This window comes from Rhyacophila brunnea, unplaced genomic scaffold, assembly GCF_057557595.1.
Source record: "Rhyacophila brunnea isolate RB1 unplaced genomic scaffold, BYU_Rbru_1.0 scaffold_14, whole genome shotgun sequence".
Classification (NCBI taxonomy): domain Eukaryota; kingdom Metazoa; phylum Arthropoda; class Insecta; order Trichoptera; family Rhyacophilidae; genus Rhyacophila; species Rhyacophila brunnea.
Genome location: NW_028232796.1, coordinates 35,270,992 through 35,285,171, shown reverse-complemented (window position 1 = coordinate 35,285,171; position 14,180 = coordinate 35,270,992).

Below are 14,180 nucleotides of genomic sequence, written 5' to 3'. Positions count from 1 at the left end.
AATAGTGCACACTAAACTTTGTCAGTTATACTTTTGTTTTTTGTACAATTTGCAGATGGTGCTGGTTAGTTTTTAAAATTCAATTAAACCCTGCCTAACCAAATCATAATAGTTTAGGTATGCTATGGATGATCCGACAAAAATAGTGAACAGTTTCACTATTGTTTCAAAACAAGTTTAAAATGGTATTTTTTTTTTACTAAAACGCGTGTTTTCGAACACTTATATACTGTTTTCAACAGAAAATATCTCATAAACGGTAAGAGATAAAAAAAAAACGTACGATATAAAAATTTTGGGAAATTTAATAAGCTTAAAAATTGTTTATAAACAATATTTTTGCTACGACCGACCGTTTTTGAGATATAAGCGAAGAACCAAAAAAAATCCCAAAATTTTGCCCGCCAAAACTTGTGCCGAAGTCATTCGAATTGGCAAACTTGTTGTTTTGTTACTCATTATCATATATACAAGTAGGAAAAAAAATCTTCTACCCAACCTTTTGCAACCAAAAAGTACAAATTGACTGGACTAATTGTGCGAGTGTGTTTTTTACAACACATGTGTAATAAATTGATTGTATGTGTTGTATGCGTGAAATTAACTAAATCGGTTATCGCCTTTGTTAGATTATATTGGTTAGTGAAATTGCCACTTTTTTAATAATATAAAATAACTAGCTGACCCGGCAAACGTTGTTCTGCCATATAAATTATTTATAGTGAATATTTTGGTTGTTAAATAAAAAATAACGAATGTATCGCAAGTGTGTGGGGATGAGATCTATGACAGAAAGAGGAATAGAGCGCTGTAGACGATGACCGCCGATAAAAACAAAAAAAACATCAACCATTCATTTTCTCAATTCAAAATGAGTAATGATGTTCATAATGAATGAATTACCTGTGACAGGATCTCGTTGTTTAATGTTTATGCAATATCCGTCTTGTCCCTTCCAGAAAATTAGCGGATATTGGAGAGCGTCGTATGAACAGTGTGTGTCAGCGATGAACTCCAAATTATTGCTTCTTCTTCGAATAACGATTTCTCGCGTCGATGTGCGATCGCCAACCATGATTCCAGCAATGTCGTCAACAACAGGCACACGTGCTCTCCAGCTGATGTTTTATCAGGATTGATGACAATAGCGTTATTGTCACTTTGCAATTCGTGCATGTGTGCTTTGAAGGATTTCAATAATTCATTGTGCTCATTCAACAGGGCGTCCAGTTCGCCGACGATGCGCCTGGCATTAGGCGAATTGAGGCTATTGTAGCCGCAACGTGCATCCAGATGATTGATGTCCTCACCGCCCATGAAGTAGATTTGTAAAAATTTATGTGGTTCGTTTGGCATTGGCAGCAATGAGCCTACTTTGAGGTATACTTGGCCTTTGATTTTGAACGTAGAATGGAATTGTTGACCATTTGCCGAAGTATTGTGAACTATTTCTGTTGCTCCGGACGAAGTCATTTGGAAGCATGAATTGAATGTGCGAATGGACTTCAGGAACAGGTTTGAATCTGGAACCGTGCCGATGAGCAAGCCGTTCAATGGTTCTAGTGGTATCTCAATTTCTGGTAGTTGCACTTTTCCTGATGCGCAACACATCCCGGCTGACTCATGTTTGAATTTGAGCGCATGACAGTGGGGACATTCTTTGTCCATAGCACCAATCAGCACTTTCGGATGAGGGGAATATTCAATATCTGGCTCGTACTCGAATGCGAGACGAAGAAATGAAGCGGATATAAATGTTAGATGTACTTGTTGGCGTTGTCGGTCATTTGCTCTGCGTGTGTTAACTACGAACCGGTGCGCTTGGCTCCGTTCCAATTGTCGTTGTTGATTTCGTTCAGCTCGTGCCTCCTGTGATTGAGATGCACGCAATTGCGACATGCTTACACGCACATTTTTGTTATCTTGTTGGATTTGTTCGTCTGTTCTTTCTGCTCTACTATTTCGCAAGTTTGTTGCTTTATTCGTTCGAAGGCCCAAATGGCCCCCCCTTGCGTCTTGCTGGCATTGTGACTTTGATACACGCACATAAAAATAGATAAATTAAAATAAATCGTACAAAATTTTGCACGCACTGCGTTGTGATATGCCGAATGAAATGTCAAAATGACGCGACGCTTCTCTTGAATTCTTCTCGGACGTAACGCCATCTGTCATTCAACAACATAAATAATTTCGTTCTGTTTGAAATACGAACCACGGTTAAATTTGTTCATACAAAAATAATATAATTGCGATTAAAAAATGAGAGTAGGAGGGCGAAAATTTGGAGTTATATGTATTTTTTTATGACAAATAATAAAAAAAATACAAAAAAAAAAATTGTCAAAAAAATAAAAGAAAAATTTTCTGGATAGAGATACCCTAATCACCTAGCGGTATGATATATACTTGTTGACCTATTTTCATACCTAAAAAATATACATAAAAAAAATCATAAAAATCGGTCGAGCCATTTCGGAGGAGTTCGACCACAAACATCGTGACACGAGATTATTATATATATAGAGATGAGCATTAGAGCAATTAAAAAATATTTTTATTAAGAAGGTAGGCTCTAAAATATAATCGCTTATTGTCGAACAATAACTTCTTGTCCATGTGTTAAAACTGTGTACTAACAATCACCTCCAGTGCAGCCAATCGCACTTCCGTTTTCAAATGAGGGACGCCCCCAAATTTATCAATTAATTGTATGCTCGTGGTGGACGGATCTGAAAATAGACATAATCTATTTAAAATAATCGGGAGTGATGTTAGAATTATTATTAATAAACTTTTGGTTTATTGCAAAGAAGAAAAGGAGTGGCATGTAAAAGGAGGGCCGTTGTATTATTTAAACACGTCTGTAGTACGCGTTACAGCTATGACAGGTACGTCACTAGAAGTCTTCTACACGCGACTACAGCGACTTCCTGTTATCGCCGATTTCTTGTTGTCGTACAATAATACGGAGTCGTCGCCAGTGATGTTTAATAATATCGTAAGCGGTACATACGCTTTATAAAAGTACTCATATAATTAAAACATTGCCGAAGAAAGGGCGCGTTATTTTATATAGATTTTTTATTATTAAATTTCATGTCCGTGAAACGCCAATTTTCAAATTCGCCACTATTCCATAGTATAAAATAAATATTAAAAACTAAATTCGCAAACCATTCCAACAATGCGCCCCAAAACAAATGACACTTAAAAAAGATATTATTAGTTTTGCACAGATTAAAATAAATAAATTTATGCATGTTTGTGTTGATATTTACCGAATGGCATGCAGGTATTAAAATATTTACTTAAAAATAAAATTAGCTTGTTTTATCTGATTTTGTATATTACTGTCCCAAAATTCAAAAAGATATCATATAAATACTATAATAATACATGTACATTAAATTAAAACAATAGTGCACACAGTGTTGACTTAATTATGACTGTCTTAGGTTGCACACTGATTCAGAGCCCTCTATTGCAGTGAGTGGCATATACACAGGGAACTCAGAAAAAATGGGATTCTATACACAATACTACTATCGGCCGCTATCGGCAGCTATTGAGGGTAGTTTTAAATTTTTTGTATAGAAGTATTAGCGCTTATTGTAACAATTACAATAAGTTAGTTGTAATTATCGTTACAATAAGTGCTATGTTTTAACAGCACCTCTCTTCGCTGTGATAAACTATAGAGCGAGAGATAGATATTGGACGGCTAACTTATTGTAATTGTTACAATAAGTGCTAATACTTCGATACAATCAATGAAAAACTACCCTCGATAGCTGCCGATAGCGGCTAATAGCAGTCTTGTGTATTAGAATAGATGATAGAGATGGATAAGCTGGAAACTGATCTCGAGTGCGGAAGAATACGGGATAAACTTAAACAGGTGGCAAGAATACGTCAAAAGTCGAATACTGCCATCTGCTCTCGGTTTATGCATTAACGCTCATTTAATATTGGCTTATTGAAGGTTGCAACACACACTATTGCATGTCCATAATGCGTGGTTCATTTTCGTAGGACAGTCACACATTCAAAGCCCTGCGTCAAAATGTAGTGTATTGTAATATAGCCTATCGAAATAATTCTATTTATTAATCGGTTCTGTGCATACACACAATTTTTCAACCAGTCACTATACCATCCAATAAAACATCTACAGGGATGTTAATTTTTTTGAGTGTTTCAGAAAAACTACAATATTAAAAAAATAGAACATTCTCATAAACTCTTGTTGTCGAGGTCCCTTTTCCTAAATTGTTTATCGTAGTAATACGTATGAATAACAATAAACGGTTCTTGTCAGTTTACGGGAAGCCAGCGTCGAACAAATGTTGAAAATAGCCGATATACTGGATTATTTCTTAGGTTAGGTTAAGTTAAGTAAAATTATGTTAGGTTAGCTTAAGTTAAGTTACGTTACGTTAGGTTAGGTTAATTTAGGTTATGTTAGGTTTTCATTCTGGAATTCATGAATTCTGCCAAAATCGGCCATGAAAATTAGCGCGGTTCCCGCCTGACTTCCCGTAAACCGATTTGTACCCAATAAACATTTAATTGCAAGCAAGTAAATAAAATATTCTCAATGTTGCATGGCCAAGTTCAATGGAGCCACGTGTATTGAATACAAAAACAAAAATACTTGGCGCCTACTTGTATATTACTAAGTTCACGTTTTCAGTTAATATGAACCTTGCAAACCTTAGTCGGAAAAAATGATTGCAATTTTCTTAGGCGTCTCGTCTTCGTTGAGGAAATCGATTTTCAAGGATCATCTGTTGATGATCCGATAAGCATTGTTTATGCATAAACAATTCAGATCCCAACAACATAATACGGACATCGTATCTGTTAGCTATATAAATTAATATGCACCACGTGTGTATTCCGTACTGTTAATCATTAACAGTTCTCAAACTTGAGCTTGTGTCGAGGTTTGTAAGTTTCAGTAAACATTTGCAAAAAAGACTGTTGATGAAATTGTCTTATAATATAGAGATGGATCTATTTACAGTATTTGAATTTGAATTTTGTTCATCTTCAGTATTTTACCTATATTTTACCTTTTTCAGAGGTCGAGAGCGCCGTTCCGGTTCATAAAATCCCCAAAACTATCGTTCCGTCTTGTGGAAAAAAAATTGACCGTCTGAGCCAGATAGACCATTTTATATCAATTATTTTTATAAAATACATATAGGTAAAATTAAAAAACTATGTTAATATTCTCGTAAAATTTTCCATTTCGAGCGCTGCTTTTTATCTAAAATAAAATAATATTTTATCTAAATGTGATATTTAACAATTCAAAGCCGATAAAATACCATAATGGTGTTGTTTTCGCATGTTACGCATGTTACAGACTTTCAATCTAGTTATAGGAATATTATAGAATTGTTTAATATACGACCAGTGGCGGATTTAGGGACTTGGAGGCCTGGGGCACTGACTGATTTTCATTCCCCCTATGATAAAAAATAAATTAAAATAGTAAATTCCTAACCTAGTAAAAATAACAATGTATTTCATCCCAATTCAGGTATTATTGAAGATCACAGTGATGACGTCATAATATATCATGTTATGTCATAGGGCCTTTAGATGTTAGTTTCAGGGATTTAGTTATGCTTTGGGTAATGTGTTATAGGTAGGTACCAGGTTACCTACTCAAATTGAGAGATATAATTGCCTATCTTTTAAAAAAAATGTATAATTTAATAATTGAACTGTTTCAAGGCCCCTTTTAAATTTTATGACGAATCGATTGCGTCATCTGCGTCTGCGTATAAAATATAATATTTTTTTAAATTTATAACATAAAATGCTTGCCTAATGATTTGTTTCATTAAAACTCCTAGTTTTTTCAATAATACTTAATTGAAATTTTAGCCGCTAATGAAGTACCTAATTTTAAATGTGTTTGTCAATAGTGGTCTAGGTCTAGAGAGTCTATAATACATCTATTAGAAACATGTAATTCTCGAAATTTCCCTAGAATTTTATGAACTGTATGTACCCTAGACTATAGATAGATATATCCCATATGGGTATGTACCAGGGCTCGAAATTGACCGGAATGTACCGGAGTGCCGTTCCGGTTCGTGAAATTTGTAAAGTTATCGCTCCGTCTCACGGACAAAATAATTTGACCGTCTGAGCTAGATATGCCATAGATATAACAAACAATCTAGCACACTTATGTTTATAAAATACACATAAAATTTGATAACCTAGTCAATATCCTTCGCTTCGGTTCGTAAACTTTTCCATTTCGAGCGCTGGTATGCACCCAATTATAAATTAATAAACTTTAAAATATTATGGACTGAGAAAATAGTCTGTGCCTTCACTCAGTGCCCCAGGACAGCGAGGCGCACACTTTGAAAATCTATGCATTTAAACACTTATTGCATGTCTATTAATGTAACAAGTCACCAATAGTATGTTATTATATCAATGGTATTATTAAACGTGATATTCTTTTAATGACAACTGGATTCCCCGTCAAGCTGTTTTAATCGATCTGACATCTCTTTATAGGTATTGTTTTCGAATAACAAATTTATTTACCTTACCTATTGATATTGGAATAAAATATTTGTGTATCTAGGTACCACAGTTGTCGGACTCTAAAGCCGAGTTTACACGATCCGAGCACACTCGGACCGAGGGCACTCGTACGAGACAGCTTCATACTAATTACTCCTATACAAGCTAGCTTGGAAGAGTAGAACGGGCTCCGAGTAGCTCGTATAGGAATAATAATAAGTATGAAATTGTCTCGTACGAGTGCGCTCGGTCCGAGTGTACTCGGATCGTGTCAACGCAGCTTAAGTGGTGGAGCACATCGACAGAATCCGTGCGATGTGCGCACGGCGCAGAGGACCTGACCGGCACTTGTGTTGCGCACTACATTGTGCGCAAAACACGTTATTTTTACGCCTCTAAGCTCACGTGTCATTTTTTTGAGCGACGTTTTTTAAGTGTGATCAACACTAACAAGAATGACGGAATAAACTATTTCTTTATTCAACCATTAAAAAAGATAAATAAAATTTGAGAATATAACAGTCTTTATTTAACATAAATAATTTGAAAACATTCCAGATTTATACCTTCTAGAAAAAATCGTTTAAAAAATAAGACACTTAGTGATACTCAAACCCGCATTCATTGAATTCGCCAATGTGCTTTACCAATTGAGCCATGTGATCCTTACGTCAGTGTGTAATTAATGTAATTCATCCCTTGATTTAAGCCACTTGAAAATCCGATCGCCAAAATTCTTCTTTTCAGAATTTCAAAATGCTTCAACATATAAATAATCTTTCTTTTATTTCGACCATGTCCAATCCTAATAGGATCATATTATGGGCCTCCACAGAGTAGAGGTTTGTATTAACAGATTTTTGTTTTTACGAGAAATGGATGTCAGCCACTTGCTCAACCTATTAGGTCCATACCCTGACAGACACAAATTGAAAAACAATATGTGTACCTACTTGCCAGACCCAGGATTCGAACCTGGGACCCACGGCGTTATAGTCCATCGCAAAAATGCCTACTAGTTAATTTCGTCGTAATTAGATAAGACGCACATGGCTCAATTGGTAAGCGTATTGGTGTGAATTCAGCAGATGCGAGTTCGGGTCCCGCTTGGCGGTGTATTTTTTTTATAGATGTTTTCAAATTATATATATTCAATGAAGAATAACGGAGATCAATTTCTTGAATAGTATAGGTATACGTATCATTAAAAAGCAGGCAATATTCCAAGATTCGTTGGTTTCCTACGTTAGAGCCGTTTCACACGGGACACCTGACATGTCAAGCAATGACATTATTAATGGACAACGCACTCAATACAGTAGCAACTAAATTCGCGCATTTCGCACATGCATAGGTAGATGTCACGCAATTTCCATTATGCGATATCATGCATAGGGAATTTATAGCAATATGACCAATATTGTAATGGCGTTAGAACAGTGTTTCTAGTGTCAATGATCATTTGAGCGAACCCGTTCGAACCGAACCATTCGGCAGACCTGACAAACAGCATCGGGAATTTATAGCAATATCACCTTTATTGTAATGGCGTTAGAACAGATTATGCCATTCGGCAGACCGACAAAAAGTGAGTATTATTTTTTTCCAGATGCTTCGTCCATATTAATGTCATTGTCAAGCCACCGGTGGTCGAGCGGCTGCATTAGCGTCAGTGCTGTGCGAATTCGTCCTTGAGTAATTAATACCATACCATATCGTGTCCATACCTATCTGTAATCCTGATTAACATAGTTAATTAACCAACCAATCATATTTATCCTGTAACAATCACAAACAAATATTGAAGCTGTCATCAGTGGCGGGACTTCAAACTCCCCCCCCCCCTAAATCATAAAAAAATATTATCTTCTAGTTCCTTAGAAATTGATTGCAGCATACATTCACTAAGTTTGATCCAGTGGGATCTTTGTCGACCTTTAAGAGCGTACATAAGTGCAACGGAAAATGATTTTCAACACTATGTGGAACGAAATTTCGGCCGCGTTGCCAATCGGAGAGGATCAATTTCTTTTGTGATGGAGTCGGATGAATATATTCTTAAATCGTGTAAAGATGACTTAAAAACGTTCCGCATGTACTTGAAAAAGAAAACATGGCAATGAATATACTATTATTATTACTAATATAATAATAAACATAACATAAAAAGGACGCATGTTGAATTTTTATGACAAATTATATTTTGTTCGGCTCGCGTCATTTGCACCCGCGACCCGCTATCCGCGCATCGCCTAGTCACGATCTTTTTAGACCATGCCTCAGCTGAGGTATATATCACTTGGGTATCATGATGCTTTGTCAGCGATGATCTGATCTTTAAGCGATGTGGCCTGCCCCCCCATTTTATTTGATTATATTACAATATCTTACCACAATTATTTTATAAAACCACATCGGGTGAGGTTCTGTTCATGAGGTTCATGAGGTCACATGAGGTTCTGCTCGAGAATTCTCCTGAAATAATGAAAGAAGTTCATTTCCATTGCTCGAGATTTTTTTTCAGAATTATTATTAACACTAATTAACTAATTTTGAAGAAAGCTGCTGAGTAGGTTTTAAAATTGACCAACATTTAAAAAATGTCGCAATTAGTATGTCACGCCGTAGCATATTGGTTAAATGCGACGGATGGGGCGTAAACCCGGGAGATACGGGGTTCGATTCCCCGTCAGGGTGACTTACTTTTTTCAAAAAAAGATTTTTTCTATTGGTTATAATATACTCTCTCAGAAAGTGTTTTTCAAAATTATACTTGTATTATTAACACGTTTCACGATACTTATGTATTTTTTACTACGAATAAATTGAATCTGTCAGGTATTCTCTATTCGGATTTTGAAGAAAGAAATGCGTGAAATTAAAAACAACCCTTGCTTTTTCCATCACCACCCGCCACTTCTCCACACCCGTCATGCTGGCGTATACCGTGGCGTAACGAACGTTAGGCGCTCATCAAATTTGTCCCGATAGTGTCCCACGAGTAACTTCACAAGACCTTTTTTGGTGAGCACTAGAGTGTGCGTGATAAAAATAAAAAATAAACAGAAAAAATACTATTTTCCTCGCCTAATAGCTTATAAGATAAATGTTTCTCTAGACATTAATAAGCCATCCGGATTCACGAAAATCAAATATTTATTACCTCTCAAATTCTCGAATCTCGAGAATAATGAAAATTTCTAGATCAGATCAGTAAGGTGTGTATTTTTTACTTACAAAGTAAGTGATAATTATTACATTATATACCTCAGTTAAAATAATCGCAATTTACTCATTACATTCCAATTGTTTGACGCGAAGGATGTATATTTGTTGACATACATTGAGGAAAAAACATCTATGTTGCATTCAACAATGGTAAGTAAGCAATCAGGAAACACAAAAATAATAAAAAGTGGGTTGTTGTGTTGCGTATCGAAAGATATTCAGAGGTTAAGAAAATTCCACACTTGCCACAATTCATCACGAATATAAAAAGGTAAGGAAACACTAAATAATTACAAGATAAAAAGAACTTTTTATATACTTACAACGTTTTTAAATTTTCTGTTGAATCATATAAACTTGACTTGACTAGCTTAAACGATCAAAAAAAATTGTACTTGATAGAAATAATACTGAAATTTCATATTGATTTTCATAGTAACGCACGTATATATATTAATATTATTAATTTAGTTGCTAGGACCCACTTAGAAACCAATAATAGTTTTACTTTTTACGGATTTCTTCCGAAATAACTTTTCATACAAAACAGAATTAACTGAAAATGAAATCAATTCTACTTAGAGATGGCTAAACGTATTGAAAAATGCATTGGCATCGTGTTCTGATATATTGTAAAAGTTTCAAATGTCTAGTTAGTCGGGAAGTTAGTTAAAAATCGATTGCAAGATTTGTACCGGACAAACAACCACCGGACAAATAAGAATACGAACTAAGAAAAACGTTGTAATAAAAATGGAAGAAATGATGTCTTCTTGGTGAGGCCAGGCAGGCCAGCAAAAGGGGTCTGCAAACAGTTAAAATCTATTGATCAAGGATGAATTAAAAAAAAAAAAATATCGACTTAGATTTCACAGAATAAATGCTTCACTATCGTTCAACAATAGTAAAATCAGTGACGTCATGTGTGACCAGACAGGGCATGCGTTGTTAAGAGACAGCAAATTAAGAGATACATTCAAAATATTATATAAATACCTACATCTCTACAGTAGATTTCATGGACGTGAAAATTGTAATTTTGTATCGTAGGTGCCTCTAAATTACCGATGTATCGGGCCTTTACGTGACTAAACGCGCCACCGAGACCGAAACAATGTTTATTTGTAGTAGAGAACTATGGGCATGGCCCCACAAGGTGGGGGGCTGACAGGGCTCTAGCCTGGGGGCCAGGGCTTAAGGAGAGCCCAGCGTGGCGATTTAGTGAGATAAACACACCAGAATTTTTCTCTAATATTAAAATAAGTCGCATGTGGCGCTATTGCTTAGGTAAAATTCTATTTTATAATTATTTTAAGTATGTTTCCTGACTAATAAAAAAGCACTGTATACATACCTACTATCAAATATGGCGAAGGGTCGCATGTTAGTTGGTCATCAAAGGTGGTCACGATGAGTGCTTCGTAACATTATTATGATGACAAAAGTGCCGACAATTCAAGTGGATTTATTTAAAAATACCAAAAATCGCTAAACATACACGGAATACACTTTATTCTTACACATAACCTTGGAGTTCCGCGGAATACCATCTGGGGAACACTTCATCAACATACATCATAAACATTTACACAAATGTCAACATTTTGTGCACACTGGCGTGCTCTACCAACCAATATCTCTTGATAACCCTTGAACTTTAACATCTCCTGAGCTAATCGAAGGGTGAAAGCTGGTCGTGTATACCACCATCTGATACACGTATAGACCGACGGCGCAATACCAACAGCGCTACCTAACGTCTGGTCTACCGGAGTACTGAGAGTGGGTGTCTGTTCGAGTGGTTTCCACTTGACTTTCCGCATACCCAGAAACTCTGGGGTGTCAACATATGTTGGGGGGGCCACCAAACATCGTGGCCTGGGGGCTCGTTCCAGGATGTGGGGCCCATGACTATGGGACAAACACGTAATTAAGAATATTATGTAACATTATTTTCAATAGTTTAATCTGTATTATAATATGGATTCAAAGTTTTCCATGTAAACAAAACGCGCATTAAATTTTGGTAATATTTGAGGAAATTCCAGACGCTTTGAATCTCTTTGGTTTATGGCCTGTTGTAACGATTAACTGCATCAACACTTTTTCTTCTTCTTTTTTTAACCATGTCCGATCGTAATAAGATAAATAAATTATGGGCCTGTACAGAGTGGATGTTTTGTATTAACAAATTTTGTTTTTCCGAGAAACGGATGTTGGCCACTTGCTCAACCTATTAGGTCCATACTCTGACGCATACACAAATTGAAAAACAATATGTGTACTTGCCAGGCCCAGGTTTCGAATTTGGGACCCACGAAATTATAGGCCGACGCGTAAACCGCGCGGTCATCGTAGTACAATGTGGTACATCGTGGGACAACGTAATATATAAATATGATAAACCATCGTCGATAGCTACTGATAGCCGCCTTATGTATAGAATAGACCCACTGCTCATCTTTAAGGGCGGACATGCTCAGCGTAGGTCAAAATAGAGCTTTTATTGCATTTTCAAACCATGATCCTGGACATTCCTTAAACGTTGTAGATAATCTATTTATATAATTTTGAAGCCTTGTTATCCTTTATATTTATTTTAAATATTTGATGACTCCAAAAAGTATTTTTATTTCATAAAATAGTGTTCTTTTAAACCTCTCGCTCTAATGTTTTAGAATATAGTCATATTTCAGTACATGAATGTGCAGCGGTGTTAAGATTTTTTACATTTATTAATTTTTAAACGCATTTATAAAACCATTAGTATAATATATGACGAGATTATTTTTGAAAAATATTCAGGATAAAAAATTATATTGATAATCTGTGATCCTAAATTTGACAAGAATTAGTCATTTTATTATTCAAAAAATGGGCAAGATTAACACATTTGAAGATAATTCTAAAGATACTACTTATAAGCTATGTCTTTGATCATTCAAGTGTGATAAACATTCATGATTGCTTTATAATAATTATTAACCTAAGAATAAGGTACGAGTAGTGTTTTTTTGAAATACGCCATATCTTTTGGCATTCCGCAGTGGTTAAGCTACAACATACAGCCATAGCCATAAATTGACAAACTAAAATTGAAGTAGGGAGTAAGACCATGTTAACGTGCGTGTTTGAACGTGTACCTAACCGATTTTTTTTTATTTTTTTTAAACTGTACATGTTCAAACACGCGCGTTAACATGATCTTACTCCCTACTTCAATTATAGTTTTTTATATTTAGTTTGTCAATTTATGGATACGGCCGTATGTTGTAGCTTAACACTGGGGAATGACAAAATAAATTGCGTATTTCAAAAAAACACTACCTTATACTTAGGTCAATAATTATTATAAAGCAATCATTATTCGTAATATCTTTATCACACTTGAATAGTCAAAAACATAGCTTATAATAAGTATCTTTAGAATTATCTTCAAATGTGTTAATCTTGCCCATTTTTTGAATAATAAAATGCCTAATTCTTGTCAAATTTGGGATCACAGAGATTATCAATATAATTGTTTATCGTAAATATTTTACAAAAATAATTTCGTCATAAATTATACTAATGGTTTTATAAATGCGTATAAAAATAAATAAATGTAATAAATCTTAACACCGCTACACATTCATGTACTGAAATATGACTATATTCTAAAACATTAGAGCGAGAGGTTTAAAAGAACACTATTTTATGTAATAAAAATACTTTTTGCAGTCATCAAATGTTTAAAATAGATATAAGGGATAACAAGGCTTCAAAATTATATAAGTACATAGATTATCTACAACGTTTAAGGAATGTCCAGGATCATGGTTTGAAAATGCAATAAAAGTTCCATTTTGACCTACACTGAGCAATTCTTGGTATATGACGACAGGCTTCATATTTCTATTTATTAATTACCATTCTGTGGGTATTTACCTACAACATGAGTCACTTACGATATGTAACTACGTTTTCCGAAAATATACTTAATTTTATTTAATATATATGTTACGCCGAATGTGCGAAATCGACTATTACATGAAATGGGCTAAATTTTGGCTAATTCAAGTAATAGTCAAGCCTGTTGCCTTATTCATGAATTAGGTATTTTTTCTGCCGAGTACGTGAATTCGCCAGAGTATGGAATTCTTAAACTATCAACATGACAGTAGAAAAAGTAAATTTAATACGGATGGTTTTATTAGTTATAATTGGACATAAAATAATATTATTATTTTTAGGTTAGGTTAGGTTTTGTAATTCTGAATTATTCAACTGAATGTCCATTTTGAGGTTAGCTAACAAGTGTCAACAAACTATCACAAACATACAATCGACCATTGCACGATTGATACCCAAGCACGAATCAAATCGCGAAAATACCTTTTAATAAAATTCTT